General features: G+C 42.6%; 1 long non-coding RNA gene across 2 annotated transcripts; it reads left to right on the top strand.

Moving 5' to 3' along the window:
- The first annotated feature begins 831 nt into the window (after window positions 1–831).
- On the top strand, window positions 832–15,912 carry LOC149126595 (uncharacterized). 2 transcript variants are annotated; one of them, XR_016233433.1, is made up of 3 exons: window positions 832–980; window positions 14,382–14,515; window positions 15,170–15,912. It is a non-coding gene; the product is annotated as an uncharacterized LOC149126595 (long non-coding RNA). The 2 variants fall into 2 exon arrangements; XR_016233434.1 differs by lacking the exon at window positions 832–980 and adding an exon at window positions 11,179–11,296.
- Window positions 15,913–27,661: the final 11,749 nt, after the last annotated feature.

Raw genomic sequence — 27,661 nt, 5'->3', positions numbered from 1 at the left:
GCTCTGGAATCTTCCATACATGACGTTTGAAGCTCCCTGGACATTGGCTCTGTTGTTGCAGTCTAGAATGAGAAAATAAAGTGGAGGATCACATTCAGGAGATACGTGTAGGCCTGAAGTGGGGTGCATCACTTCTCAGATTCCACAAGCTGGAATTCAACCACGTGGCCTTACCTAACTGCACAGGCAGGCAAATGAATGCCCAGAAATATGAGGAAAACACGGATTTTCATGAGTTAGCAGTCTCTGTATGTGATCGTCCCAGTGAATGAACAAATGGAGGTCAGAGCCTCTTCTTTGTACCAGTACTGGCTCGAGTGCTTCCCTTTTGATTTCAACAACACTCCTAAGACACTCAAAACAATTAGAGGACAATAGTGAGGACTGGGTGGCAATCCTGCCACCTGACAGACACCTTTACAGCACAGTCATGAGCCTCTCCAAAGCAGGGGTCCTTCACCAGGATATGAACAATAGAATCAGCACTTAACCAGGTAGTTAGTGTTCTCACCTGTTCTCAGCAAGGTCTCCTCTTGGGGAGTACGCTTTCTTGGGCAGAAGCAGTTTGCAATAAAACACACTGTGTTCTGTACCAAAGCCACATGTGAGGCCTGGCCAAGCCAACTGCAGGTGTGTGCATCCCAAAGTGTACCCATCAGTCCCTCACTGGCCTCAGACTCACGCCATCCTGGTTACAGTTAACTGTGACATTTCCAGTGGACTCAAGGCCTGTGTTGGAACACCTTGAGAGGGAGTGGTTGATATCCAGCTGAAAGGCATAAATCAGAAAAGGGAATTAGGCTCATCTCGTGCCTAGAACAGCCATGGGATCTCTCAGCTGTGTTTCTTTTCATTCAACCTTGTTTACCACTACGCTCGATCTGATATCTGAAACCTTTCTTGCATGAGGGCGAGAACCTCCGGGCGGTTTTTCCCGTAACCTATCTGGCAGAGCCGACCAGGAGAGAAGGAGAGTGGCAGTAAGTTCGGGAAAAACTTGTTCTGAGAAAGGCTCCAAGTCCAGCCTTCTGTATTTTTCCCTGCCTTGCCTGCTGGGAGCCAAAACTGAGGCAGAGGTCCATTTCTTTCAACATAACCACCTTGGCCTCTCCCTGCCTTGTCTCTCCTTTAGCCAAAATCTTTCACTCTCTTCACTCTCCCTACAAGACATTGGGAAATGGGGAGAACTTTGCATCTGCTCAGCCGAGCCCCAACGCCTGGTCTCAGTCAGCATCCCCCCCACCCCCCCAGTGAAGGAGGCCATGTGCCTCATTTCCCCTCTCTCCTTTGCCACCATGTTAAAATGCTCTGGGTTCTAGTTCCGGTTGGGGCGCCGGATTCTTTCCCGGTTGCCCCTCTTCCAGGCCAGCTCTCCGCTGTGGCCCGGGAGTGCAGTGGAGGATGGCCCAAGCGCTTGGGCCCTGCACCCGAATGGGAGACCAAGAGGAAGCACCTGGCTCATGGCTTCGGATTAGCGCGGTGTGCCAGCAGCAGCAGCCACTGGGGGGTGAACCAACGGAAGGAAGACCTTTCTCTCTCTCTCTCTCTCTCTCTCTCTCTCCACTCTGCCTGTCAAAAAAAAAAAATGCTCTGGGAAGAACTGGTCTTAAGATAGCTTCTCTTAAACTGCTAGTTTTACATGGAGCTGGGCCATGTTCTCCAACCCCTCTTAAGTTTTTCCTAGACTAGCAAGAGTGAACCTCCTGGTCCATCTTACTCAGAGGGTTCCCATTTTTTTTTTTTAAAGATTTATTTCTTTATTTGAAAGTCAGAGTTACACAGAGAGAGGAGAGGCAGAGAGAGAGAGAGAGAGAGAGAGAGAGGTCTTCCATCGCTGGATCACTCCCCAGATAGCTGCAACGGCCGGAGCTGCGCTGATCCGAAGCCAGGAGCCAGGGGCTTCTTCTGGGTCTCCCCCAGAAGGGCCCAAGGTCTTGGGCCATCTTCCACTGCCTTCCCAGGTCATAGCAGAGAGTGGGATTGGAAGAGGAGCAGCTGGGACTAGAACCAGCGCCCGTTTGGGATGCCACAGGCTGAGGATTAACCCACTGCACCACAGTGCCAGGCCCCCCACATTTTCTTCCTCACTAAATCATAGAAGTTTCTCTGTCCACCTAGTTAAGATCTCTGTGTTCTATGTTAGGGGTCAGTATAGACCTTGTTAAACTCATAGAATTCTTCCGTGGTCACTCCCTCCCCCATTTAGTCCTGGGGCTGTGAAACCCTGCTGTCCTTAGAAAGTTGTGATAGCTGAGTTGTGGTTGTGACCACATATTCTAATTTTTGTCATCCAGTTGTGATTCTTTATAAATACTGGCAATTATATCTGTGGAGCTATGTCTTTTAACAAACTGTATTACTTCCATATTTAAATGTTTTGTCTTCTAAGTTTAAAGATTTTTCTGGGATTTCAAAGGTCTGTAACGCTGTGGTAAAGTACGAGTTAAAATTCTGTATGTTCTTTTATTAAAAGAGGGTTTTCTCTTAATTTCAAGGTATTGATAATTATTTCAGGATGTGAACTGAAAGAAGCAGAGGGTAAGAAAGATGATGTGGAGGAAGCTATCAGCATGAGAATGTATTTTTGATGACAAAGTTTGGGAAAGAATTATATATATATATAGAAAAAGGAATTGAAGGAATAAGTACTTTTTTTGAATAAGTACTTTGTAGAAGGTTTGTGGAGGTTGAATACTGTGTAAGATTAGTTTGGATGAGGCCGGCGCCGCGGCTCACTAGGCTAATCCTCCGCCTAGCGGCGCCGGCACACCAGGTTCTAGTCCCGGTCGGGGCGCCGGATTCTGTCCCGGTTGCCCCTCTTCCAGGCCAGCTCTCTGCTGTGGCCAGGGAGTGCAGTGGAGGATGGCCCAGGTGCTTGGGCCCTGCACCCCATGGGAGACCAGGAGAAGCACCTGGCTCCTGCCATGGGATCAGCGCGGTGCGCCGGCCGCAGCGCGCCGGCCGCGGCGGCCATTGGAGAGTGAACCAACGGCAAAGGAAGACCTTTCTCTCTGTCTCTCTCTCTCACTGTCCACTCTGCCTGTAAAAAAAAAAAAAAAAAAAAAAAAAAAAAAAAAAAAGATTAGTTTGGATGAGATTAGAAGGAAATTATTTTAAAGTTAGTTCCTGTATTTTAGAAATTCAGATAAGAGGATTGTCAGATTCTCTGTCTTTGTCCCATGATATATTTAACTTTAATGGGTTCATATGCTGATGGCACATGCTAATCCTTTTAATCAAGGATTTTTCTGTTTCTGTGGCTGACCTAGTAACAAGAATTTTATGTGTCTTAAAGGAAGATTTCTCGTGTTTTCTGTCATTGTTTTTGGGAGAACTGAGTTTTGAATAAGTTAACGTATCTCTTAAATGTTGAGCGATCACCTTAATTCTGATACAAAGGTCTGATGTTTTCTGCGCTGGGGTCAGTCTCTGCTAATGGACATGGTTCTGGAGTGGCCCCATCCCTCATGGCCTTACAGCGTATAGCTTGTCTTGCATGTTACGTTGGAGGTGTGATGATGGGTGCTCTCTCCTCTGTCCCCAGCCTCTGACCAGGTTCGGGTGAACGCCAAGCCAGGGAGCTGACTGCCCTCCCACATGGCACTCCCACCCTTGCTCACAGCTCTCCTCTCCCGGGCCCCTTCCAGGTACGTGGCACTCAGGGCTGACTCTCCCGGCGGACAGGAAAATCGCAGGTCCTTGCAGAGGTGGAGCAATGCACCCTTGCGCAGTCTGTAACCCTGGCACACACCCGTGTCGGGCAGGCAGGAGTTTTAGCAACCACTTAGAAGGTGCCACACACACGTCTTTCCCGCCACAGCCAGCTGAAGAGAAAGGGAGGAAACACTTTATTTGCTCAACTGTAGTATGCATGCAGCTTCTGAAATTCTAACCCATGCTTTGAGGAGGGAAGGGATAAGAGCAACAAAGTATCTTCCTCCTTCTCCATAGAAGTATTAACACTTTCTCCCCATGCCTAGAACTCAGTACTACCTTACATTAATATTGTACTTCAGTGACACGATTGCCTGCATAGGCATATGTGGACTGACCTGGGCATGTAACTCATTATCACATTGTTCCCATGCTAAAATGTAATGTAAATTCAAGAAACAAAATGTCAAGTTCAAAAGCAAAGGTTGTCTCTACTCAGCAAGAAAGGTAAAACCCCACTAAACACTACCCTACCATGTAAGACTTTCAAGCCTTAGCTAAATTCATTTATTTTGTCTAAAGCATTTTGAAAACCTCTTGGAGTTCATTTATTAATGAATATGTTGCTTTTTCTATGAGTTCAATGAGGCATAGGACCATGTCAAATCGTCAAACTAAAAATTCTGTGTGTGCTACAGAAAGGGTGCAACTTTTTCCTCCTCCTCCTCAATGCCATTTCTATTCATTGCATTTTATTTTTATTTTCTCACAACTCTTTGACACTGATAGCTTTTACTGCATGGGTTAAAATACACTCTTTTAAAGAGACATTCATAATTGTAGGAGGAGAACACAAGGATTGCTTGGTACTTGGTTTAGAGGGCAGAAAAGACTGTTCTCAAATCTTTCTTTGCACTTTCACAGAACAAAAATCCTGACCAAATTCTCATAGCCCAGATAATCATAAAACGCTTACATATTCTCTGTTTTTCTCAGTGCTAAAATCATTCTCTGGTTCTAAATTAAACCTTTTAGTTGAACTTACAGAAACTATTGGGATAACATATACTTCGCAGATGAATTTAGTTTCCAGATACAGTTTTAACGGTAAGGAAGGAAAGAACAAATAAACCAGCAATGAACTTTAACTTAGCTCATAAGACACATCAGGACATGCACCAGTCCCTTTCCATGAGTTATTGAAAACACCGTCAGGTCATGGTAGTTTGGTGCTGCAGGTTGAGCTACTGACCACAATGCCCATCACATGAGCACTAGTTTAAGTCTTGGCTGCTCCATCCAGCTCCTTGCTACTGTGCCTGGGAAAGCAGCGGAAGATGGCCCAAGTCCTTGGGATGCTGTCACCCATGTGGAAGACCCAGATGTAGTTCCAGACTCCTGGCTTCTGGCTGGGTCAGCCCTGGCCATTGCCAACCGTTTGGCAAATGAACCAGTGGATAGAAGATCTTCCTCCTCTTTCCCCCTTCTCTTTCTCTGTAACTTTTTCAAATAAATTTTTTAAAGAAGAAAAAGAAGAGATTGAAACAGTTCAATTGACTAAAATTGATAAATTGACACCCCTGGAGCATAATGGTAGGAATTCATTTCCCTTTCTTGGTAATACTCTTAACAAGGGCTTTTCAAAGTATATGCTAAAGAACCAGGAATTTTTTTTTTCTTTTTAAGTTTTTATTTAGTAAATATAAATTTTCAAAGTACAGTTAATGGATTACAATGGCTCCCCCCCCCCATAATTTCCCTCCCACTCACACCCCTCCCATCTCCCGCTCGACCAGGGAAATTTTTAGCTTGGTAGTGGTGGAAGAGATAGAAGAGAGAACAGCAGGTGGCTCCCAGAACCTTCAGTTTGGCTCTGACCAGAGCTCTGATCTTTAATCTGCTTAGAATTTTTACTGGTGTTTGAGAAGGGAAGATGTTGATAATTGTCAATCCAGCAAATTCTACCTTAGAAAAATTAGGTTGTGACTAAGAGAGATATTCATTTCTAAAACTTTTATTTATCCATTTATTCATCTGTTTCATCTTATTTGAAAGGCAGGCAGACAGATGGAGTGAGATTTCTTATTCAGTGGTTCACATCTTAAGTGTCTACAGTAGCTGGCGCTGGGTCAGACCAAAGCCAGGGGCCTGGAACTCAATCCAGGCCTCCCCTGTGAGTGTCAGGGACCCAAGTACTTGGGGCATAACCTGCTGCCTCCTAGAATGGGCATTGATAGGAAGCCACAATCAGGAGCCACAGGTAGATATGGAACCCAGGCACATCGAAATGGAATGTCCCAAGCAGCCAGACGTCTGCCTGTGAGATTCTTTATCTAATGGGAAATATGACACTAAATTACATAAACAAACTCTTTCACAGCGAATTAGGCTCTCAGAATCCTAGCTGGTATAAATATCAATCAAACAGAATGTCCATGGCCTGAGAGTTAGGTAGCCTCTAGACTCCAAAGGTCACAGCCTAGGTGTTAGCCGGCCCTCCTGAGGTTTTGACCGGCTCCCTTACCTCCCTGTTGGCTATCACTGCAACACAGGGAAAGCAGGGACTAAAAAATCAATTCAACTCCTAGTTTAGCTAGTGTACTATTTGTGAATTTCCAGTGTTTTATAAACTGGTAAAAAGCAAAATTTTTATATTCAGTTTCAAAATAAATCTCACTCTGCCCCCCACTAGCTAAATGCGCAAAGATCAAAATTATCAACCAAAGTGTCAACTTCCAATCCCCGCCCTCTGTTGGTGAGAACGAGAGACCTAGAAAACAAATGATTGCAGTGGTACATGGGCGCCACCAGAGGGCAGCAGTGCTTCACACAGCTCCTGGAGGACGCTTTAAGAGACAGGGACACTTTCAGGGAGCAAAACTGTGGGGAAATAGATCTTTTCTTAAAAATATCTATGTGAGAGTATAAATGTTTTATAATTATTAATGTGGGAAAATTTTTTCATCTTTATCTCCATCAAAAATCAGCCTTGAGGGGTAGGAAGTTAGCCTAGTTGTTGAGACTCTGGTTAAGTAAGATAGCGGCATTCCGCGTGGGAGTGCCCGAGTTCATGACTCCACCTTGCTGCAGAAATGCACCGTGGAAGGCACTGATGGCTCCAGGAGCTGGGTGCCTGCCACCCACAGGGGAGGTCTGGGTTGAGATCCCTGCTTCCTGAGGCAGCCCTGACCCAGCCTTACCTTTCATGGGTATTTGGAGAGTTGATCAACTGGTGCGGCCTCTCTCCGTGTGTCTTTCTCCGTCTCTCCACCTCATAAATAAAAATTAAAAAATTAAAAATAATTCACCAAGAAGTCTTGTTGAATGAATTTTTTTCTAATTTCCTGGAGATCATGGAAAGTTCATTTTCAGCCCCCAAATGTGCTTAGTCAGAGGATCTTTATGCCTCCAGTTATCTAGTAGGAAGTTGCCGCAGCCCCACGTCCACAACATCACCATCCTCCAGCCCAGGCCTCAGCCGGTCCTGTCCAGCTGAGGCCACGTGCCTGGGATGCCAGGTGGCACCAGCAGTGTCTGGGAGTACAGAAGCTTCTCAAGGCCAGACCATATGCAAGCCTGTGGGTTTCCTAGGGCTACCACAATTTACCAGGTAGTTGGTGGCTTAAAGCAACAAGCATTTTACTTTTGCAGTTCTGGGGGCCAGAAGTCTGCACCTAGTGTGTGCAGGGTCGCTCTCCCTCCAGGGGCTGCAGGGAGAACCCTCACTACCCGTTCTCAGCTGCTGGTGCTCTCGGCTTTCCTTGGCTCCTGGTAGCACAACCCCAACCGCGGCTCACATGCCCGTGATGATTTCAATCCAGTGCGAGTGTGGTTCCCTGTGGGGGCATCAAGGGGATGGTAGGGACCAGTGGGCGCTCAGTGTGGGTGTGGCCCTTGGGAGGGTTGATCTGGTTCTTGCGGGATCCTTGTTGGTTCTAATGAGCTGGTGGTTGCAAAAGAGGAAGCCTGGACCCGGAATCATGTGCTGGCTTCCCGTCTTCCCCTGGGGTCTCTCATCCTGGGACCTGTCCCTCTCCATGCCTCCTGGTCTGGATGCTCTGCACAGCAATGTGATGCAGCCAGTGCCATGCACTTTGGACTTGCAGCTTCGAAAGCTTTGAACAAGATAAACCTCTTTTCTTTATAAAGTGCACAGCCTCAAGTATTTCATTACAGAAATAGAACAGAAAATGAACTAGTAGGACACCTTCCTTTCCTGTGTCCCTCTCTCTCCTCCATCCCTTATGTGAACATTTGTCATCAGGTGTAGGCAGGGCTCATATTGTCAAGATGAGCTTAAGATCTTTTCCTTGATTATGTCTGCAAAGATTCTTCTTCCAGGAGAAAATGTTTGCAAGCGAGGCAATGTGACAAGGGATTCATAAAGAGACTATGTGAGGAAATTTTTTTAAAAGCCCAATAACAATAAAACAAAACCACAGATAATTGAAAAACAGGCAGTATATCTAAACACACGTTGTTCCAAGGAAGACATCCAAATGGCAAACAGGTACATGGAAGAAATGCATGCTACCACTAAGCATCAGGGAAATGCAAATCAAAACCACAGTGAGATATCAGCTCACTCCAGTAAGTGGCTGTTATCAAAGAAGGGCATCCAGTCACAAAACACAGCATAACACAAGGCGAAATTCATCTGAAATGACCTAGATGGAACTGAAGGTTCTTCTCTTCAGTGACAAAAAGCTGGGCACCAAACAACAGTATCACATGATCTCACTCGTGTGAAGTCTGAAAACGGTGATCTCATAGAAGCTAAAAGTACACTGATCATTTCCAGAGGACTGAGAAGGTACACATGGGGGACATGGTGTAAAGTAGGTCAAGGGGACACTGAGTTATAGTTAGATGGGAGTAAGAAGTTCTGGGGTTCTATTTCATAATAGAATGACAGCATATAATGATGACATAATGTGTTTTTCCAAAAAAAACTGGAAGAGTGAATACTTTAGATATAAGGAAATGATAATGTTTGAGTAGACACATGTGTATCCAGCTTATGTAGAACCTCATAAATACAGACAACTTTTAGATGTCAGGTATGTTTTTAAAGATTTATTTTATTTATTTGAAAGACAGAGCTACAGAGAAAGGTAGAGAGACAGAGAGAGGTCTTCCATCTGCTGGTTCTCTCCCCAGATGGCTGCAATGGCCAGAGCTGTGCCAATCTAAAGCCAGGATCCAGGTTTCCCACGCAGGTGCAGGGGCCCAAGGACTTGGACCATCGTCCACTGCTTTCCCAGGCCATAGCAGAGAGCTGGATTAGAAGAGGAGCAGCTGGGATTAGAACCGGCGCCTGTATGTGATGCTGGCGCTTCAGGCCAGGGCTTTAACCCACTGTGCCACGACTCTGGCCCCAGATGTTAGCTATTTTTTTTTTAATTTAAAAATAGCATTCTACCTTTTCAGTTTGAAAAAATTCTTCTTCCCACATAAGGTAACATTCTGACCTACCATGTGGGGTTTTATTTTGGTGTGGGGTCTCACTATCATTTGGAGGCAGTTTATTCGCTGGCCTCTCTCATTGTTCTCATCAGTGTCCTGGTTTTTAAGTCAATCTAGACAGAAGCCAGTGTGTCAGGCCAAAGGAACAAGGTGCACCCTACTCTGACTGCAGGTGCTTCTGCAGTGGCTCATTGGTAAAGAAGTCCCTCCCCCAAGCTGGGCTATCTCTCTCTTCTGTAATTCTATGAAATGGCACATAGTAACTTAAGCTCCTGGTAACTTGGGTTTAGTGTGCCTGTATGTCATTAATAACAACCATATTCTAGTTTGCATACAAATGTAACAATGGACAAAATAAACACAAAAATACTCTAGATATTAGTCTTTCAACCATTGTGAATCCTTGGGTCCAGAATTTCATTAGCTATTTGTCTTTGGGCAGGAAAAATAGAAATAATACAACTTACCTTGCTTGCAAAGAGGGATGAGTGTGAGTGCTTTGCAATACAAAAAGACCTACAGGACTGCTTTTCTCTCCGGTCCACCTTCATAGTACATACAGGGCACACATACATGCGGACCTGGAGCTTGGGCCCTTGCTATTCACAGTGTAGTCCTCTGATGTGACCAACAGCATTAGCATGATCTGGGAGCTTGTCAGAAATGCAGACCCAGATGTGCTGCCCCGGAAGGACTCAATCAGAATCTGTCACTCCAGATGACCCCCACATGACTTGGATAGATATTAAAGTTGGAGCCTCCTTGCTGTAAGGAGGTGCATTTTCTTTACCCAAGTGGGCATCTGCTGTATTTTTCTCTCATTGGAGTTCCTTAGGAGCATGTAGGTGTGAGCAGCAATTGGCAAGGGGAGAGAAGAGAAGATCCTCTCTTTGCTGACAATCCCGGACAAGCTGGAGGACTAACTGCAAGGGAAACACCCAATTTGGACATCAGTTGGGTTCAGGTTTGGTGAGTAAGGAGGATTGATGGGGCAGCACTGCCTGGAGAATTGAACAATATTCTGTGATCCTGACTATGGCTACTGAGGATGGTAATTTCACAGGCAACCAAAAGAGCAAGTCTAAGGGAGTGTCAGGAACATGGAATTAAAAAAAATAGGACAAAAGAGCCCACTGGAGATTCCTTTGATTCTTTTTCCCACTCCTGATCCCTTACAGGAACGTGAAAATGATGACATGCATCTCAATAAGGTAAGACCCATGTTGTGCAAGCATTCCTGCTTTGAGGTTCCCAGATGAAAGGTGCTCTTCAAATAAAAAACGATGGCACCTGAGTTGGCATTTGTTCCAGAGAGAGTCTCCCGTGTGGTCTCTCAGCGCTTAAAAGCAGAGGGCACCTGACAGGGCTGCAGGGTTTCACTTGGTCCCATGGTGAGCTGGCAAGCTCTCTGTCTGGGCCCTGGTTGCCAAGGAAACTGCTGCAGGAGAGATTGGGGCTGTCTGGTTTGCTGGTTGATTGGTGGCGCTGAGAGCATAATTTCACATGAAAGACATGTATTTTCAGTGAGCAGGACAAAAGCGGATGATGGATCACACCCATTGTCTCCCACAGCAGAGCCCATGTGAATGGCAACTCTTAGCAATGAAGGAAGTAGCCTTCTCAAGAACAAAACCGAGGACTTAGAAAGCTGAAGCCCAAACTTTTGAGCCACGTGGGGAACCATTGTCTTCTCCAGGCACAGAAGTCTTACCTTTCCTTTGGCAGACAAGTCTGAGAAAGCAATAATCAGGTCAGCCTCTGACAGTATTCCTGCCTTGTCTTGGATGCCCTCAGTTAGGGCTACAGAGAAAGGCTGCTGTACCATCTTCCCCTCAAGGCGAGGATACAGGGTGAAGCCATTTCTTCATCTTGTTTACTGTACAACCATGAACTTTCTTGACCCTCCTCTCCACCAAGTAGAATGAGTTCTTTATCTTTGCTTCCTTAGTATAGTATTCAAACTTCAGTGATCTTCTTCTACTATAATTGTTTTGGGAATGTTGTTTTGCCATTCAAACACCTTCCTGTGATTGAAGATCATGTTTATCTCTCTATTGCAAGTGTCCAGCACAGTGTCTGACATGGCAGATCCTCAATAACTATGTGGTTGTCCTGCCTTGGTGAAAAGTAATAGAAGGTGAAACAGACACAGCCAAAGAGTGAGATTTTCAGAAAGGTTAGTACAACAAAAGCCAATTATCAACACATTAAAGCCTCACTAGTTGCCAGGAGTTTATATGGTTATTGCATCTAGTTTTCATATTCCTTCCAACCCTATAAGAGAGGTAGTACTGCCAGCCCTTATAGAAAAAGGAACTGAATCCCAGTAAGTGGCTTAGACATCAAAACAGCTAGTTGCGGTGCCACTATCTGCAGCCAGTTCTATCCGATGCAAAGCAGTGACCCTAGCCATTGTGCCAGACGACATCTGGGCCATGAGACAGGTCCTGTAGAGCCTCACTTACTGGCACAGGCCTCTTGTGAGAGGTGAGGGGGCGTAGATATCAGGGTGGGAGGGATCCAGCTGGGTCCTGATGATGTGTGCGTAATGACAGCAGCGCAAGCACATGGACAGGATACCTTAGGGGTCAAATCCAAGCTCCGCCAATCACTAACTGCATGGCCCTTTGGCATGTAACTTAAACACTGTGTTTTTCAGATCCCTCATCCCCAAATTGGGATAAATAATGCCCCTTACCTAAAAGAATTAAACTGGCAATACATGCAAATGTGCTTAGAACTGTTCTCAAAACATCATCCATTCTCAATGAATTATTTTTAATGCCATCATGCTAATGGGAGCATTTTTTTTCCTAAAAAGTGATTTTAAAAATTTAAAGAGCTGTTCAAATTTAATCATCATCTGAGGGGCCGGTGCTGTGGCGCAGTGGGTTAACGCCCTGGCCTGCGGTGCCGGTATCCCATATGGGCGCCAGTTCAAGACCCGGCTGCTCCACTTCCAATCCAGCTCTCTGCTGTGGCCTGGGAAAGCAGTGGAAGATGGCCCAAGTCGTTGGGCCCCTGCACGCACTGTGGCCAATTGGGGAGTGAACTAGTGGATGGCAGACCTGTCTCTCTCTCTCTGCCTCTCCTCTCTCTATGTAACTCTGACTTTCAAATAAATAAATAATCTTAAAAAAAAAACCAAATTTAATCATCATTTGAGTATCACTTCAAAATGACCCCTTGTTTAGCTTAGAGAGATAAAAAGTTGTTGATTAAGAGAAGAAGAAGGGTTCCGTCTGGTCAGTATTCTCGTCACTATCTACCAGGGTAGTTACTGCGGTATTTGCATAAGTCATTTGACGTCTTCCACATCTGTGCAAGAAGGTAGTAAAAGTGCAGGGTAATTTGTGGAAGTGCTTCGGAAACTGGAATGTACGACAGAGGCTCTTTTTCCCTGGTTAACAGCTAGCATTCACAAACAAAAATTTCAGGTCCCTCCCCCCCATTTTCAATGAAGACAGATTGGAATACCTTTGGGTCTTTCCTTTCTACCACCCTCACTTACTTCTCAGGGGCCAAGATAGGAGAGAGACGTGTATTCTGTCCATGAAACTTATGTTTAAAAAACAGCTGTTTGGCCGGCGCCGCGGCTCAATAGGCTAATCCTCCACCTGGCGGTGCCGGCACACCGGGTTCTAGTCCCGGTCGGGGCGCCGGATTCTTTCCCAGTTGCCCCTGTTCCAGGCCAGCTCTCTGCTGTGGCCCGGAAAGACAGTGGAGGATGGCCCAAGTGCTTGGGCCCTGCACCCGCATTGGAGACCAGGAGAAGCACCTGGCTCCTGCCATCGGATCAGCGCGGTGCGCCGGCAGCAGTGCACCAGCCATGGCGGCCATTGGAGGGTGAACCAATGGCAAAGGAAGACCTTTCTCTCTGTCTCTCTCTCTCTCACTATCCACTCTGCCTTTCAAAAAAAAAAAAAAAAAAAAAAAAAACAGCTATTTAAGGACACAGTTTGTACTTTCCAGGACACAGTGGCTTCAGTATTTCTATAGATGTGTTGTCACCTGCTATCCATGTCCCTAGACATGAAAGGCTCTCTGTGTCTACACATAATTTGATTGCCCAGGGCTCACACTTTGCTGGGTCTTCCACCACCACCAATTGCTGGAGGCCATGGGTACAGCCAGTCAGCACTCGGGCCCAGGAGGGGGAGTCCACTGATGGCCGGTTTGCATTGTTCACCAGCAAGGATCCACCTGTTCTTCCAGTGAGCTGCTCTGGTCCTCAGTGCCTAAAAAGTACATGTGGCTGACCAGATAGAAGTGTGGATTCTGAATGTTCTCCTTATAAAGACATGATAAATGTTTGAGACAATGGATAATCTAAATGTCCTGAGGTGGTCAGTGTACAATGTATAAATGTTGCAAAACATCAAGTTGCCTATAAGAGCTGCTGTTACTATCTGTCAACAAAACCAAACACAGTTCTGCAGCGCCTAGTGTTCTTACAGATCTCAGAAGCCCATTGTGTTGTGGATGCTGTGGTCAGTGTTCATTTTAATTGCACATTTTGGTAACATCCACAGAACACAATCTCCTGTCTGGCGGTGGCTCTTCATGGCGCCTCAGCAGCCCCAGTTGCAAAATTAACAATTTTCATTTGCTCACAAATGTTCTGTCAATAAGGTCTGTGCAAATAGAGGTATTTCAGCTCAAATGGTCATTTATTTCACTCACTCAATACAACCGTTACCTTTGCAATTACCCAGTCATTAAGAGGACAGCCTGCTTAGGATTCTTTCTGCTTTTCCATGGACAATTCCAGAAATGTTGCAGCCATAGGCAGTACCGTTTTAACGTGCTCAGCACACCCAGGCTGTCTAGCCTTGAATCAAACAGTCTCATCTTGGCTTCGTAAAAGAAGCCATAAACAGAGACAAAAATGCAGTTAAAGCATTATATTTAGCATTGCATATGCTTAGGTCAAAATCAGCCTTCCAAAATAGCAGTGCCAGAAATCCAGTTTAACTCCCTAAATGTGATTGAATCCTAAAATGTTAAAGCTGAAAAGAACTCCTCATTTTACAGAGGTAGTAACTAGGACTAGAAATATAAAGCGACTTTTGCTTTCCTAGTTGGTAACACAGCCAGGATGAGAACCCAGTTAATAAGCCCAGTGCTACCCTAACTAGTGTCTTACAGTCTCTTGTTTTGCTACGTGATTTAGAGCTTATACGGTGTTCAAACCGTCCACAGACATTATCTCACTTGATTGGCACACACGTTGTATTGATTTCTATATAACCATCTATTAGGTGAAATAGAAGCTTCCTGAGCCAACTTGAAATCCCCCCTCTTCTGCCTCTGGAGTTCTCAACTAGACAGACCTCAATTTGGATCCATTCCAGAAGTGTTGAAATGCCAGAAGTCACATATCCATGTGCACAAGGTAACTCTGCTCTCTTGTTTTCCCTTGACACAGGCTCAGGGATTCAGAGTGATCCAAGAAGGCTCAGCAAGAATTATGCAGTGACAGATACACAAAGGAAACAAGACAAAAAGATAGCACACGAGAGGGATTTGTTTTGGGAGAGACTCTTTCTTATGCCTGGCTTTTGCTGACATTCAGAGGGATTAAGACAAAATGAAGGGAGAATGACTAACACAGCAACCTGCTCACCTTAGAGGAGGCAGCTCCTGTGCGTATCTGCATTGCAAGGAGGCTGTTGGGGAGGGAGCCCAGCCAACAGATCTGCACATGTCTGGGCTGGTGGTGGCTAGGAGGTCTAGATTCCTACCCAGACCTGCCACAGGCATCAGGAAGACCCCTCTCCTCACCTAGGACAGGGGAGTGTTGAATCATGGCAGTTGGAGTTTCACTATTACTCTGATCATTGTTATTATTTACAAAAGCAGAAGTCTGTCTTCAGAAAAAGCTTAACCTGTAAATGCCACCCCCCACCCCCTTTATTTCTTTATGGAGTGAATTTTGTGCTGCTCAGGTCCATGCTGAGTAGATTCTAAAGTGAAGGGATGTTCTCTAATGGTTTCATTTCTCTCCTGATTCTTTTCACTTCCATGTCAATCTGTCCTCTGTGCCAAGTACCTTCTCGCACATCACCAGGAGGGTGCACGGAATCCAGATGGTTCGCCTCCTGCTCTGATCCCCTGAGTCAAAGTGAACATTGCCTTCCAGATGGCAATGAAGAAGGGAACCCCTGCCAACCCCGCAATGAGTGGCAGAACGGTGGGACTTAGACGGATTTTTAAATAGACCCATAAAACGCTTTTAATTTTCTAAACAGTCACTTGAGTAAGGGCTATTTCTCTTAACAAATACACGATATGCACTATATGTAAATGGGTGTAAAAGCTTTTTTATTAATAAGGAGGATGTGCATTTCTCAGTTTCATCTCTTGTTAGCAAGAGTGGGCACTTGCAAGGTTCTGCATTTTCTGTTTGGACAAGAACATTGTTAAGTGCTGGGAACTGGCATTTTCTCCAATCCTTTTATTTTTGTACTTGTTTTCTGTCTCTGCCTTGTTTTCTGGTGTGAAAAGAAGTTGGTTTCTGTGTCTTGACTGAATGCAACAAAGATTTTCTTGGTAATAAAAGGGTGGACTGGTAACAGGTAGCTTTTCCTCAGCTCCTATTGATTTCTTTGGCTCTGAGTCTATGAAATCGCTTGAGTCTAGCAATTTGTAGATTCAAATCTTGAACATTTTTCTGTAACATCCTATGTATTTCTATCAGTTCTCTAGTGCTTGTTGTTTATCATCCAAAATATGATTTTATTGATTCCTGTGAGGTTTTACAAAACAACCAACAACACTTTGTGATATATTTGCATCTTCCCTGAAATATCTTGGGTAACATTGCATTAAAATGATTGTGAATGCAAGAAAAGCTAAGTGTGAATTCCCTGTTGTTTTATAATTTTGGCTGAGGCTTCAACGCTGATAAGGAAGTGTGCTAGTTATCTGTACATTCTAAAAGAAGGTGCCAGAACATCTAGACAAAATTTTCCAAGGGGTAATCCAAAACATGGTGTGGTCACATTTAACCAAACATTCTTGGTCTAGAATATTTATAAAAAGAGGAGATTAACTATAGGAAGATTGGGAATGAAGATTTCCTCTGGGGAAGCTGCCAGAGTGTGGATTATCACTTTTCTAGCAGTAGGAAAAAAAGGCTGCTCTCTCTCCCAACAGACTGTGCAAGGAAAGCTTCCAGAGAAACACTTGTGGGTGGATGGGCACTTGCTGAAACTGGAGGGATTGACTACCATTCCTTAGCAGTGTAGAAATTGACCAGCTGTAGAAATCTTTGTACCTTGTGGCCTTATGGTTCTTCCAGATAATGGCCATAGTACGCTTGAGTGTTGGGATGAAAGTTTTAACATCTGAATCTCACCTGGAGAAGTCTGAGGGATGAAGGCAGTCTGGAGATTTCCCCAAGGCAGGGAGAACAGAGAGAGAGTGCTCACAGCATGCTGCTCCTACTCTGGGTCTCCCTCTACTTTATGGATGCATAAATATAACTTGCCTTGAATTACATTGATAAAGACTGGAGAATGGCCCTTCTTTAAGGGGTGAGGCATCTTTGGCAAGAAGAGTCTGTGTGTATCTACTTAGATAGGATGGGGGATGGGAGTTGTAAGTGGCCAACCAGAGACTGCATTACCTCATCTAGGAATTAGGGATACAGGAGGTCCATATCGAAAAATTCAGAAATTCTGGCAGAATCCATAGAAGTTAATGTCCCAAAGTCCAGCGTTTTGGCACCTCCCTCTCTAGAAGTGCAAACTGTGCTAGACTACAATCTTCTCAACTCCTTCCTCTCTTCCAGACTTTTAATCCATCCCTGGAACTGCCAGCAGCAATACAGAGATAGCACAATTGAGAAAATATAGAAATGGAAAGGAAACATCATCTGATATTCTCCCCATCTCTACCATAGATTTCTAAGCCTGAAATGGGTCCTCACTGGCAAATAGTGAGAAGCTTAAATTGGTTAAGAAGTTAAGGCTTTGATACTAGACTAGACTTTATTTTTTTTAACCTAGGGAAATTTTCCATCATTCCCAAATAGAATCATATAACAAACTTCTACATGATAGCATAATTGGCTGTCATCTATTTTATCCTACCTGCATCCATCTACACATTATGTTGAAATAAATCTATACTTGTCTGTTTCTTTTTAATTTGAGAGGCAGTGTTAGAGACAGTGAGAGAGGGAGACAGAAAGAAAGGTCTTCCTTCCATTGGTTCACTCCCCAAATGGCCGCCATAGCCGGCGCTGTGCCGATCCGAAGCCAGGAGCCAAGTGCTTCCTCCCAGCCTCCCATGCAGGTGTAGGGGCCCAAGCACCTGGGCCATCCTCCACTGCCCTCCTGGGCCACAGCAGAGAGCTGGACTGGAAGAGGAGCAACCGGGAATAGAACCCGGTGCCCATATGAGATGCTGGCACTGCAGGCAGAGGATTAGCCAAGTGAGCCACGGTGCCAGCCCCCACTTGACCGTTTTAATACTCACACAGAATAACTGCATTTTAATGTTTCACCTTTCAGTCCTTGTCCCTTTCTTCCCTCCCCAGACCACCCCAGAAGACAGTAAGAAAGCCTGTGGTGTTCCTTCCTGTAATTGCAGACTCCATAGGTCTTCTTGGCTCTGCTGGGTATTAATAAATGGTTTGATTCTTCGTACTTCACAGTTGCTCTGTTGAGGGAGGGCTCAATCTCTCGCTCAGTATCTGTTCGGGTATCTAGGACAGTGGTGACATACACACACATACACATCCAGGGGGCATGAATAGGTTTATTACTCATATAATGGGACTTTCTGGGGAGAGCATGGCAGGCATCCAAGTCATTATGGAAGGGCTTGCGTCTCCTAAGGAAAAAAAGGGGGGGAAGGGTTTGGCTTCTTATTGTCCTCAGAGCTGGGAGCTGGATGAGTTCCGTGCAGCCTCTCCCAGGCCTCACCTCAGGGTATCCATGCTTTCTGTGCCCTCAGCCCCTCCTGATGACTGATGCTCGGGCAGTATCGCACACAGAGGTGAAAGTTGCTGCAGTTGGTGATTCTTTTCAGCAGACGAGTGCTGTGCCAGGATGCAGGGCCAACAGTGGTGTGGCACTTTTCCCAGCAACAGTTTTCGCTGGAAATGCTGAATATACATCATAAATTATAGCTCTTCATCATCGATGAGTTTCTAGGAATAGCTTTAGTCCCTGCTTTGTTACTTGTTTCTTCTTACCAATACATGGGAAAGGGTCTAACTGGCCTGTCAGATAATCAGTTTAGGACATTATCAACCAGCCAGGTCAATGATCTACCATTTACTTCTGAAGATTCAGCTAGACAAAATTCTTATTTTCAACTCTAGAACTTTGGAGTCAGCTCACAGTTTGAGTAGCTACTCACAGTCTTCCTAGGTTTTTAAAGAGTACCATAAAATTTACAGAGAAAATAATGTCTTCTCTAGGTATTTTTTCAGGAATGAGCTTAATGTATTGAAACTATTACAGAGTCCAATTCTCTCAATGCCTACAGTACTTTCCTTCTGGAATGTATTCTCAACTGCCAAGGGCCCACTGTGACAAGGGAGAAACACTGGTATGCTAGGACCAGCCTACAGAAACTGATGGCACACATTTCTTCCCATGAGGCTTACATACGATGTTTTATAGTTTAACAGGTTATTTTAAGCTGATACCAACTTAACTTTGATCACATACAGAAACTACACTTTGATTCTCCCCCCCCCTGTTTAATGTTTTGATGTGAATTTTAGCCTTTACACTAGAGTTTATTACAGTATTAGATATTCTGAATTGGACTATACATTTGCATTTGCCATTGAGTTTTTTACTATCATATGGTTTCATGTAGCTAATTAGCATCATTACAATTCAACTGAAAGACCTCCCTTTAGCATAAATTCCCCCAGTATTTATCTTTCTGGGAATGTCTTTATTTTTCCTTCATCCCTCTCCTTCTCCCTCTCCCTCTCCTTCTCCCTCTCCCTCTTCCTGTCCCTGTCAAGAAGAGCCTTGACAGATACAGTATTCTTGGTTGGCAGTTGTCTTCTTTAGAAAATTTGAATATGTCATTTCCATTTGCTCCTGGCTTGCAAAATGTTTGTTGAGAACTCTGCTGATAGCCTATAATAATTTCTGTTATATGTGAAGAGTCTTCTCTCTTGCTACTTTTAAGATTCTCTCATTTCTGTAGCTTTTGGCATTTTGAGTATAACATGCCTTGTAGTATTTGTCTTTTTTTTTCACATAATGTTTGCTTTTTTTGTATCTCATGTAAGGATATTGCATATTAATGGCCTGTATATATAAAGCAAACAATGAACTTTCCAGAACACTAAATATTGCAAGATGGCCTTTCTTGGCATAATAATTCTATTCCTTGTGGCAACTTCAGACATAACAGCTCTGTCAAGTAATATACATGTTCACTATATTTTCAGAGTTATAAACATATTAAGGGCTTATTTAGGTAAAGCAAATAATTCCCTTAACTTTGACAGGAAACTCAATATTGTAAGCTTTTTCTAATGTGGACCCAAAAACTATTTTATTCTTCCTTAGATTAATATTTTGTGGACTTCTCTGTACTTCTGGATATCTGGATACCTGTATCTGGATATCTGTATACCTTCTGATTCACACATTGACAACTTAAAATCAGTCATGGTGTGAATATTTACACTACAGAAACTCAACAAATGCTACAATCTAGGGCTTTAGAGAACTTCCAAGCAAATTGGTGGGGGGGGGAATCTTACCACAAGTTAAAAACAGGGAAAAGGGGGAGTAAATGAAAATTTGATGATTCTATACAAATGTGGCAAAAATGTATAACTTTTCAGTATGGCATCTGATATAAGAACTTTCTAATTATTTGACCATGGACAGTTTCATTAAATTTGAAAACTGTTTCCTTATCAGAAATTGTTGACAATAAGAATCCTTATTTTATAGAGATACAATGAGAAGTAGTTAAGATACTGTATAGCATATGCTGGGCACTTGTTAGATACTTGTTAAGTAAATGTTTTATGTACTCTTATAAAATCATTTTGTCAAAGCCTGGCACAACGAGTGCTTAATGAATGTTAAGTGATATAAAGCAAAGTTCAGTAGTCTATAATTACCTTTGCTATGAATTTATTAACTTTCTTAAAACTTTCTTCATATGTATTAGTCTCTCAATAAGATGTAAGTTGGGATTTGTTCTTGAGAATTTGACTTGTCAGCCACCCTCAAATGAAGCAATACATAAAGTTCATTCACTGCTCAAACAAGCTAGAGAAGAAAGACAGAATAAACTGAGCATAAAACAGCAATTGGCATACCTACTTGTAACTTCATGCAGATTCTGGGTGTGCTGCAGCCTGTCCTTAAATAATACTCACCAACCATTCCTTCTGTACTTACTGCTTTTTATACTTGATTCTCATTAAAATATTTAATTTTCATATTTGAATTTTAAAATTTATTCAAGTGTTCCATTACATTAGCCCCTATTGTGTTCAATTATCTTGGATATTTAAGAAATTTTTTTTAAAAAAGATTTAATTAAATAATACAACTCATTTTGAAATTGTATAACTTTCAATTCAAGTATCTTATCTGGTATTAGGGCTGCATTTAGGCTTCTATGTAAAACTCATTGAAAATATCTGGAGAGATGAATGATAACAATGGCAAGTAATGGGAAATGAAGAGAATAATAACTAATCTTTTTCTGGCCCAAAGACAGAGAAGCAAATTGCAGATTCAGTGCACTGGTAGTCAGTTAGAAGAAGCTGTGTCTTGGTATACCGATGAGTATACAGCACCTTATAAACCATATTTAGGACAGAGCGACTTTTCAAAAGGAATAATAACAATAATTACTGGAGGTCTATTCAGAATTATTTCTAGGTGATTTCCCTACCACCACCTCTACTTCCTCTTTCTTCTCCTTTCCTTGAATACTGATATAAATTCAAGCATCAGTAAATGAATCACTTGAGCACTTATTAGCCCATTCCGCAGGAAGACTTTGATTAATTAGTCCGGGTTATCTCTTCACTATGTTTTTTCTCCTTCTTTGGCAGGACTGTGGGATACTGTAGTTCAAGTAATAAGTATGCTCAGAATTTTCTTAGGGTGGACACTATAAAAGTATAAATTATTATGCCTGCTCTCCAAAGTTGACAATCCACATAGGGAATAAAGATTTTAAAACATGCTACACCACTAAGCAGTATTACATTGACTATACTTAAGTGATAGTTAAACACAATTCAGTGGTTAGTGAAATATTTTAGACAAAAGGAAAATCATTGAGACTCTTGGTAATCACAATTCAGGTAGGATTGAAATGGATCATGAGAGAGTGTCATATTTGGATATTCCAGGGAAATAGAGAATTTGGGACCTGGAGTAGATGCGAAAGTATCTGTCAATGAGAAGGCCAACAAGGTCTGTGGAAAGCAATCAATCTCAATCTCATCAATAGGGTGAGCACACTCTGCCGACTAGCAACATGGTTTTATGGGCTCATGTCTTATCTCCCCTACTGCTAGCTGATTTCCTTTATACTGAATCCCTACAGAGTCTACTTTTCTATGACTTCTATGCACTTCATATAATCTGGTTATATCACAATTCATTTGTACATCTTCTAGGTTGGCAGTAGACAAAGAACACACCAAAAATCAGCTCTAGAAAATTAATGGTATGGAGCAGGACAGTCTTTCCAAGGCCATTGTCGCACACCATAAGACAGATAGCAAGAGGAAATATCCAAATCCCCCTTGACGCCCACATGCCAGCTTCGAAGAAGTTACAGAAAATGGAACTCCATCCATAATCCCAGGAAGAATTTTGGGTATTATCTCTTGAGGGGGGAATGTTAGGTAGGAAGTCAGTTATGAGCTTATGTGTGTGTGACCTAAAGGCCTAAAGAGAAGACATCTATGTCCAGCATATGCATCTGCATCTCAAAGTCATCCTGACAATGTTTCAGGGGCAGCCCGGTATTCACATCCTGCCCTGCCCTGCCCCCTTCTACCTGATAACCTGCCAGGTGGAGGTCCCCACCCCTTCTGCCTGACAATCTTCCACAATCTCCCAGGTGCAGCCCAGTATCTGCATCTCAAACACCCTGCTCTCTTCCCCCTGTCTGATAACATTTGCATCCATAAAGTCCTTTGTTTCAGACCTTCAAGAGAGAAGTTTTTCTATTTACATCCAAAAAGCCCTTTGTTCCAAGAGGAGCAGAGGTGGGGAAGCAAGACCCATCTCCTTAAAAAACCCCAGCCCCAACCGGACTGCACGCTCTGCCCTCTGCCTCTCTGCTGAGCTGCCTGCCTGGCCTGGTCAGGTGTAATCTCTCTACTCAACCTTGTAACCTCACTCCTTCCCCCTCCCCATCCCAGTCTCTCAGGCTCTGTCTGGAGAGGTGCCCATCCATCCTTATGGATGTCCCTGCCCTAATAAACCTTGCTATTTTACCTCCCACTAAAAAAAAAAAAAAGAAAAAGAAAAAAAAAAGAAAAAAGAAAATTAATGATATGAAAATGCACCCATATTTGTCTATTTCCTTTGGGGAAAAATAATTAGAAATTTCCTTTTCCTTTTACCTTTAATTTCCTTTTATCTATAATGGATATTTTGGTAAATATTATGATTGCTTCATTTTAATAGTTATTTTATTAAGAGCAATAATGTAAAGTCATAAATATAAGGTGATGTCAAATTACATGAATACTGCTCATCCTGAAATATTCATAAAGGTGACAGTGTGTTCTGCCAAAGCCAAATTCACCATTGGTAAATATTAGGATGCTAAAAAAACAAGAGTATATTCATATTTGAATCTTAAAAGTAGTTTTCCTATTTACCATGAAACCTAGCACGTGATTTTGGTAAGGTAAGAGTGAGTTGAGTTTTCATTTATAATATCACGGGAACATTAAACAGTGGAGACAGGTGTTGGCCATTGTGGCTCAGCAGGTTAACTTCCCACCTAGGATGCCTGAATCCTGTATCAGAGTGCCTATGATTGGGTCCCTTTCTGCTTCTGATCCAGCTTCCTGCTAATGTGCACCTTGGGGGGGCATCAGGTGAAGGCTCAAGTACTTGAGTCCCTGCCACCTGTGTGGGAGACCAGGTTGAGTTTCTGACTCCTGGCTTTGGCCTGGCCTAGCCCCAACTCTTACTGGCATCTGAGGAAGTGAACCAGTGAATGGAAGTTTCTCTCTCTCTCTCTCACCTTCTCTGCCTTTTAAATAAATTAAAATGAATAATTTTTTCTTTTTATAAAGCAGTATAGTAATCATAATAAGGCTGAAAATATTGGTTTGAGCCAAAAAGAAAAACCCACACAAAAACAAAAGCCAAGGGTGGTTGACCTAGACAGAACAATAGTCTAAGTAAATAACTAATAAATAATAAATTTTCACAGTGAGTGAATTTTTAAATTATATTTAATACCCAAAGCTTTGGGGAAACTATTTCACTTCACTATGATTGGACAATTATCAGATGACAATTAATAAATAGAATCCTAAGGGCATATTAGAGTGGCAACATTTTAAAAGTTTTAGACTATCCAAATTTTTAAGTGCTTGCCAAATTTACATGTTAATTAACCTTTGCTCAATGTGGTTTGTTTCTTGCTTTCTTAGTCACATACTCACATACACTCAGATTGACTCACTCTACTTATTCATTCAATATCCTTGACCAATCTCTCAAACCTCTTACCCAACATTGTTCCTGAATCCAAATGTCTATTGGTTTTTAATAGCATTTTTTTTTGATAATTGATCCTTACTTCTAACCACCTCAGCAATCATCATGAACAAGACTCAGCAGCAGTCAAGATCAAGAAATGAGCAGACTCTGAATTAGTGGGACTCAGCTCCAGGGGCCCTTTCCTATCTTTACTTGGTCATTGCTTGTGAGAACCCTGCATGTCCCCAAGTTGTCTCCCCAGTCCTTCTCACATCCACGCTCTAATAGCACTTGCACTTGCACTCTTGCTCTCCCTAAGCTGGCATAGACAGAGGTTTATGTCTGTGTCTATTATTAAGCATGTCGCTGGAAATGAGAGATACCACCTTTGATTTCTGACATGTGTAGTGTTGTAACCAGTTCCTCTCATTTGATTTCAGTTTACGGGTTTATGACACACTCTTCTGTCAGAGTATATCCCATCCTGGAAGCTGCCTGAGAGAGGCAGGATGTCACCAAGAATCCTCAACCTTTCTAATGGTGTCCTGTGTTCTGTCAACCTCCTTATTATGACAGTACTAATACTAAGCAGGGTGGGAGATCTGGGGAAATGCACAGAAACCCACAATTAACAAGTGATAGGGCCCCAATTCTCATTATAGGGACTTCAAAGTCTTCCCGCAAAAATAGAGTTAAAGTATGAGAACATTTTGGTGCAAACATGTTTTTCAAGTTCATGGTTTTTTTCATAATATACATTCTCCGTATATAAAAAATGCACCTCATATTTTTGCAACACAAGAAATCCATGCTTCTAGTTGTATTCACCACAAACTTTTTAAAGTCGCCTCCTATAATCAAGAGAAGTAACGGTGGATAACACTTGGGAGGAAGAAGAACCCAGACTTTGAAAGCTATTTTATGCTTAGTTTTAAAATTAGGTTTTATATACCAGTAATGAAGTCTCTGTTGAATAATTTAAGAAAAGAAATAAGACCTACCTTGTATTTCAGAAAAATAATTCCAATGGCAATGTCATAAACATTACAGTATAGTTTAAGGGTGCTTTGAGGAGTAACAGCAAGTAGATTTAAAAAGTAGTAAAAGTAGAGGAAAAAGGCCTCCAGACTTTGTTGTAAAGTGTTGAGTTATTTCACCTCATCAAATATATTGTTGAACAACTAAGACATTGACAGAAACTGGGAGCCATAGAAGTCATTGCCAGACTTCATAAAGTGATAGCATTAATGTATGCCAGTTATACTAATCCTAGGTCATTCATTCTATTCCAGGAGTAAATAAATAAAATTTCAAGGAAAAATAATTTGATTGGCTTAGCTTGGGTCAATCATGCATGTTCAGCAAACAAACTAGCTGACAGAGTTATGGATGTTAAAGATCTTATCTATTGGAGCTGTTTTTTTTTTGTTTTTTTGTTTTTGTTTTTGTTTTTTGTGAGTTGAACAGCCATCTAATAAAAGTGTTAGAAGATAGTTGTTCTACACTAACATGGCTCCATTGTAGTGAAGGCAGAAAGTATAAAATGTGTTCTATGCATATTTGTTAGAAGTAATATAATTTAGTAAATAATTGGACTTGACAAGTAAATTATGTAAAAGAGAATGACCCTTCGAGGTGCAAGATGAGACTATAATATTAATTGTCATCAATAAAATAGAAAACAAAGAAAAGGAATAGGTTTTGAGGGGGAGAGAGGATTGCTTCTGGTTTTGACCTTTAGAATTTGAGATGCTTGATGTCTCTGCAGCATACCCAGGAGGAGATACTCAAAGGAGGATTGAGATATGATTTGGGAACTTCAGCAAGACCCAATCCTGGATGTCATTAGTGTGACTGCATCACTGAAAGGCACGGATGTAGGTGCCAGAGACCTTGTAGAGGAAGAGCAGGAGTTGCAAATAGTGACTGGCTTGTGACAGGGGGAGGGAGAATAAGGAAAAGGAGCCAAAGGTGTTCTTGTTGGTTATCCGGAGAATTGTTGGTGACTATGAGAGCAAAAGGTGGCACGGTATGACAGAGATGGTAGCATGTGACTAAGTAACAAATTAGAGTGGAGAAAATAGAAATAATCAGTATAAGATGGCATTATTCTTTTAAGAAGTTTATCCAATGAAAGTAAAAGTAGAGACTGATACAGTGGTTTGTTTTTATATCTGATGCTGAAGGCACAAAAGTTTAGAAAGTATATAAAAATCATAAAAAGCATAGGTAATAGACTTCAGAAACAGCTCAGAAGAATGGACACGAGCATATTTACTAGTAGAGAAGGAGACACAAAACACTAGAAAGGAAAGGAACTGCTGGCAAGTTTTTGGAGGAAGCAGTAGTGTTGGTGAAGGATTAGTTTTACAAAGAAAGTTTAAACACTGTTCCTGTGAAAGGAGAAGCAAGAGAGAAGGCAGCAGAAGGAGCTTGCTGGTTTCTTTGCACTAGAGAGTTGTTGGAGACAAGGTGCGCTGCCAGAAAGCGGGGTGAGGGACTTGAGTTAAAGTGTGGTGTTGAGTCGAATGGAGTGGTAGGAAGTGGAAGGGAGCATGACCTTTCCAAGAATAAGAAATTCAACCCCACAGAAAAATCTCAGCTGATACTAGACATCATTCGTGTGCACATCCAGTTAGAAAACATTTTGAGATTTTGAAAGGCATTAGCAGGCTTCCCTAGTCTTTGAGGTGGAGAAAAGGTAGGCATGATGAATGTCATCTGGTGGCTTCTCATGTCAGACAGGCTGAATACCAGCTGGTAAGATTGCATTATTGAGGGTTAACACCCTGGCCTGAAGCACCGGCATCCCATATGGACACCGGTTCGAGACCCAGCTGCTCCTCTTCCAATCCAGCTCTCTGCTATGGCCTGGGAAAGCAGTAGATGATGGCCCAAGTCCTTGGGCCTCTGCACCAACGTGGGAGACCCAGACGAAGCTCCTGGCTCCTGGCTTCAGATTGGCACAGCTGTATCTGTTGCAGCTAATTGGAGAGTGAACCATCAGATGGAAGACCTCTCTCTCTCTCTCTCTCTCTCTCTCTCTCTCTCTGCCTCTCCTCTCTGTGTAATTCTTTCAAATAAATAAATAAATCTTTAAAAAAAAAGGCTGCATTATTGGGAGAGTCTGGTTGAAATGGTTTGGCTGAGGTATGTAAGCTGTGAAAGGAAGAAAGGGAGCCCTTAGAGTATTAATCAATTGAAATTAAAGAGAGCAAAGACCTAGGGGATCTCAGTTAAACACCAGATGTAGTGAAGTAGATAAAAGAGTGAAGAATGAGGGTTTGTTATCGAGAAAAATACAAACATTGTTTTTAATTCAACATTGCAGAGAATCTAATAATGGCTACTAACAAGATAAAAATAATTTGATTTAAAGTGATCTTAAACTAAGATTCACCTCTAGGATAATTAATTTTCTTTGGAAATTAAATTCTTCCATGATTGTGGGTAGGAGTTGATGGAGAGATGACGACTGAACTAGGTATCACAATCCTCTAAGTGTGTGCATCAGTAACATGACGAATTACCTATGATTACATCATTTATAATCATAGGGTAACAAAGCTACATGCTATGATCCCAGAAATAATTCTTCAATTTTTTGAGAAATGTGGGAAAGCAAAGTAATGATCCTGAAGGGGCAATGGAGAATAACATGAATTCTTTGTTTGTTTTTTTTTTCTGTTTGTTTTTGTTTTTGTTTTTATTTTGACAGGCAGAGTGGACAGTGAGAGAGAGAGAGACAGAGAGAAAGCTCTTCCTTTTGCTGTTGGTTCACCCTCCAATGGCCGCTGCAGCCAGTGCACCACGCTGATCCGAAGGCAGGAGCCAGGTGCTTCTCCTGGTCT

The sequence above is a fragment of the Oryctolagus cuniculus genome, chromosome 5, assembly GCF_051225735.1.
Source record: "Oryctolagus cuniculus isolate XC-2025 breed Fujian yellow rabbit chromosome 5, ASM5122573v1, whole genome shotgun sequence".
Lineage (NCBI taxonomy): Eukaryota > Metazoa > Chordata > Mammalia > Lagomorpha > Leporidae > Oryctolagus > Oryctolagus cuniculus.
This window is presented reverse-complemented; position numbering and strand designations above follow the sequence as displayed.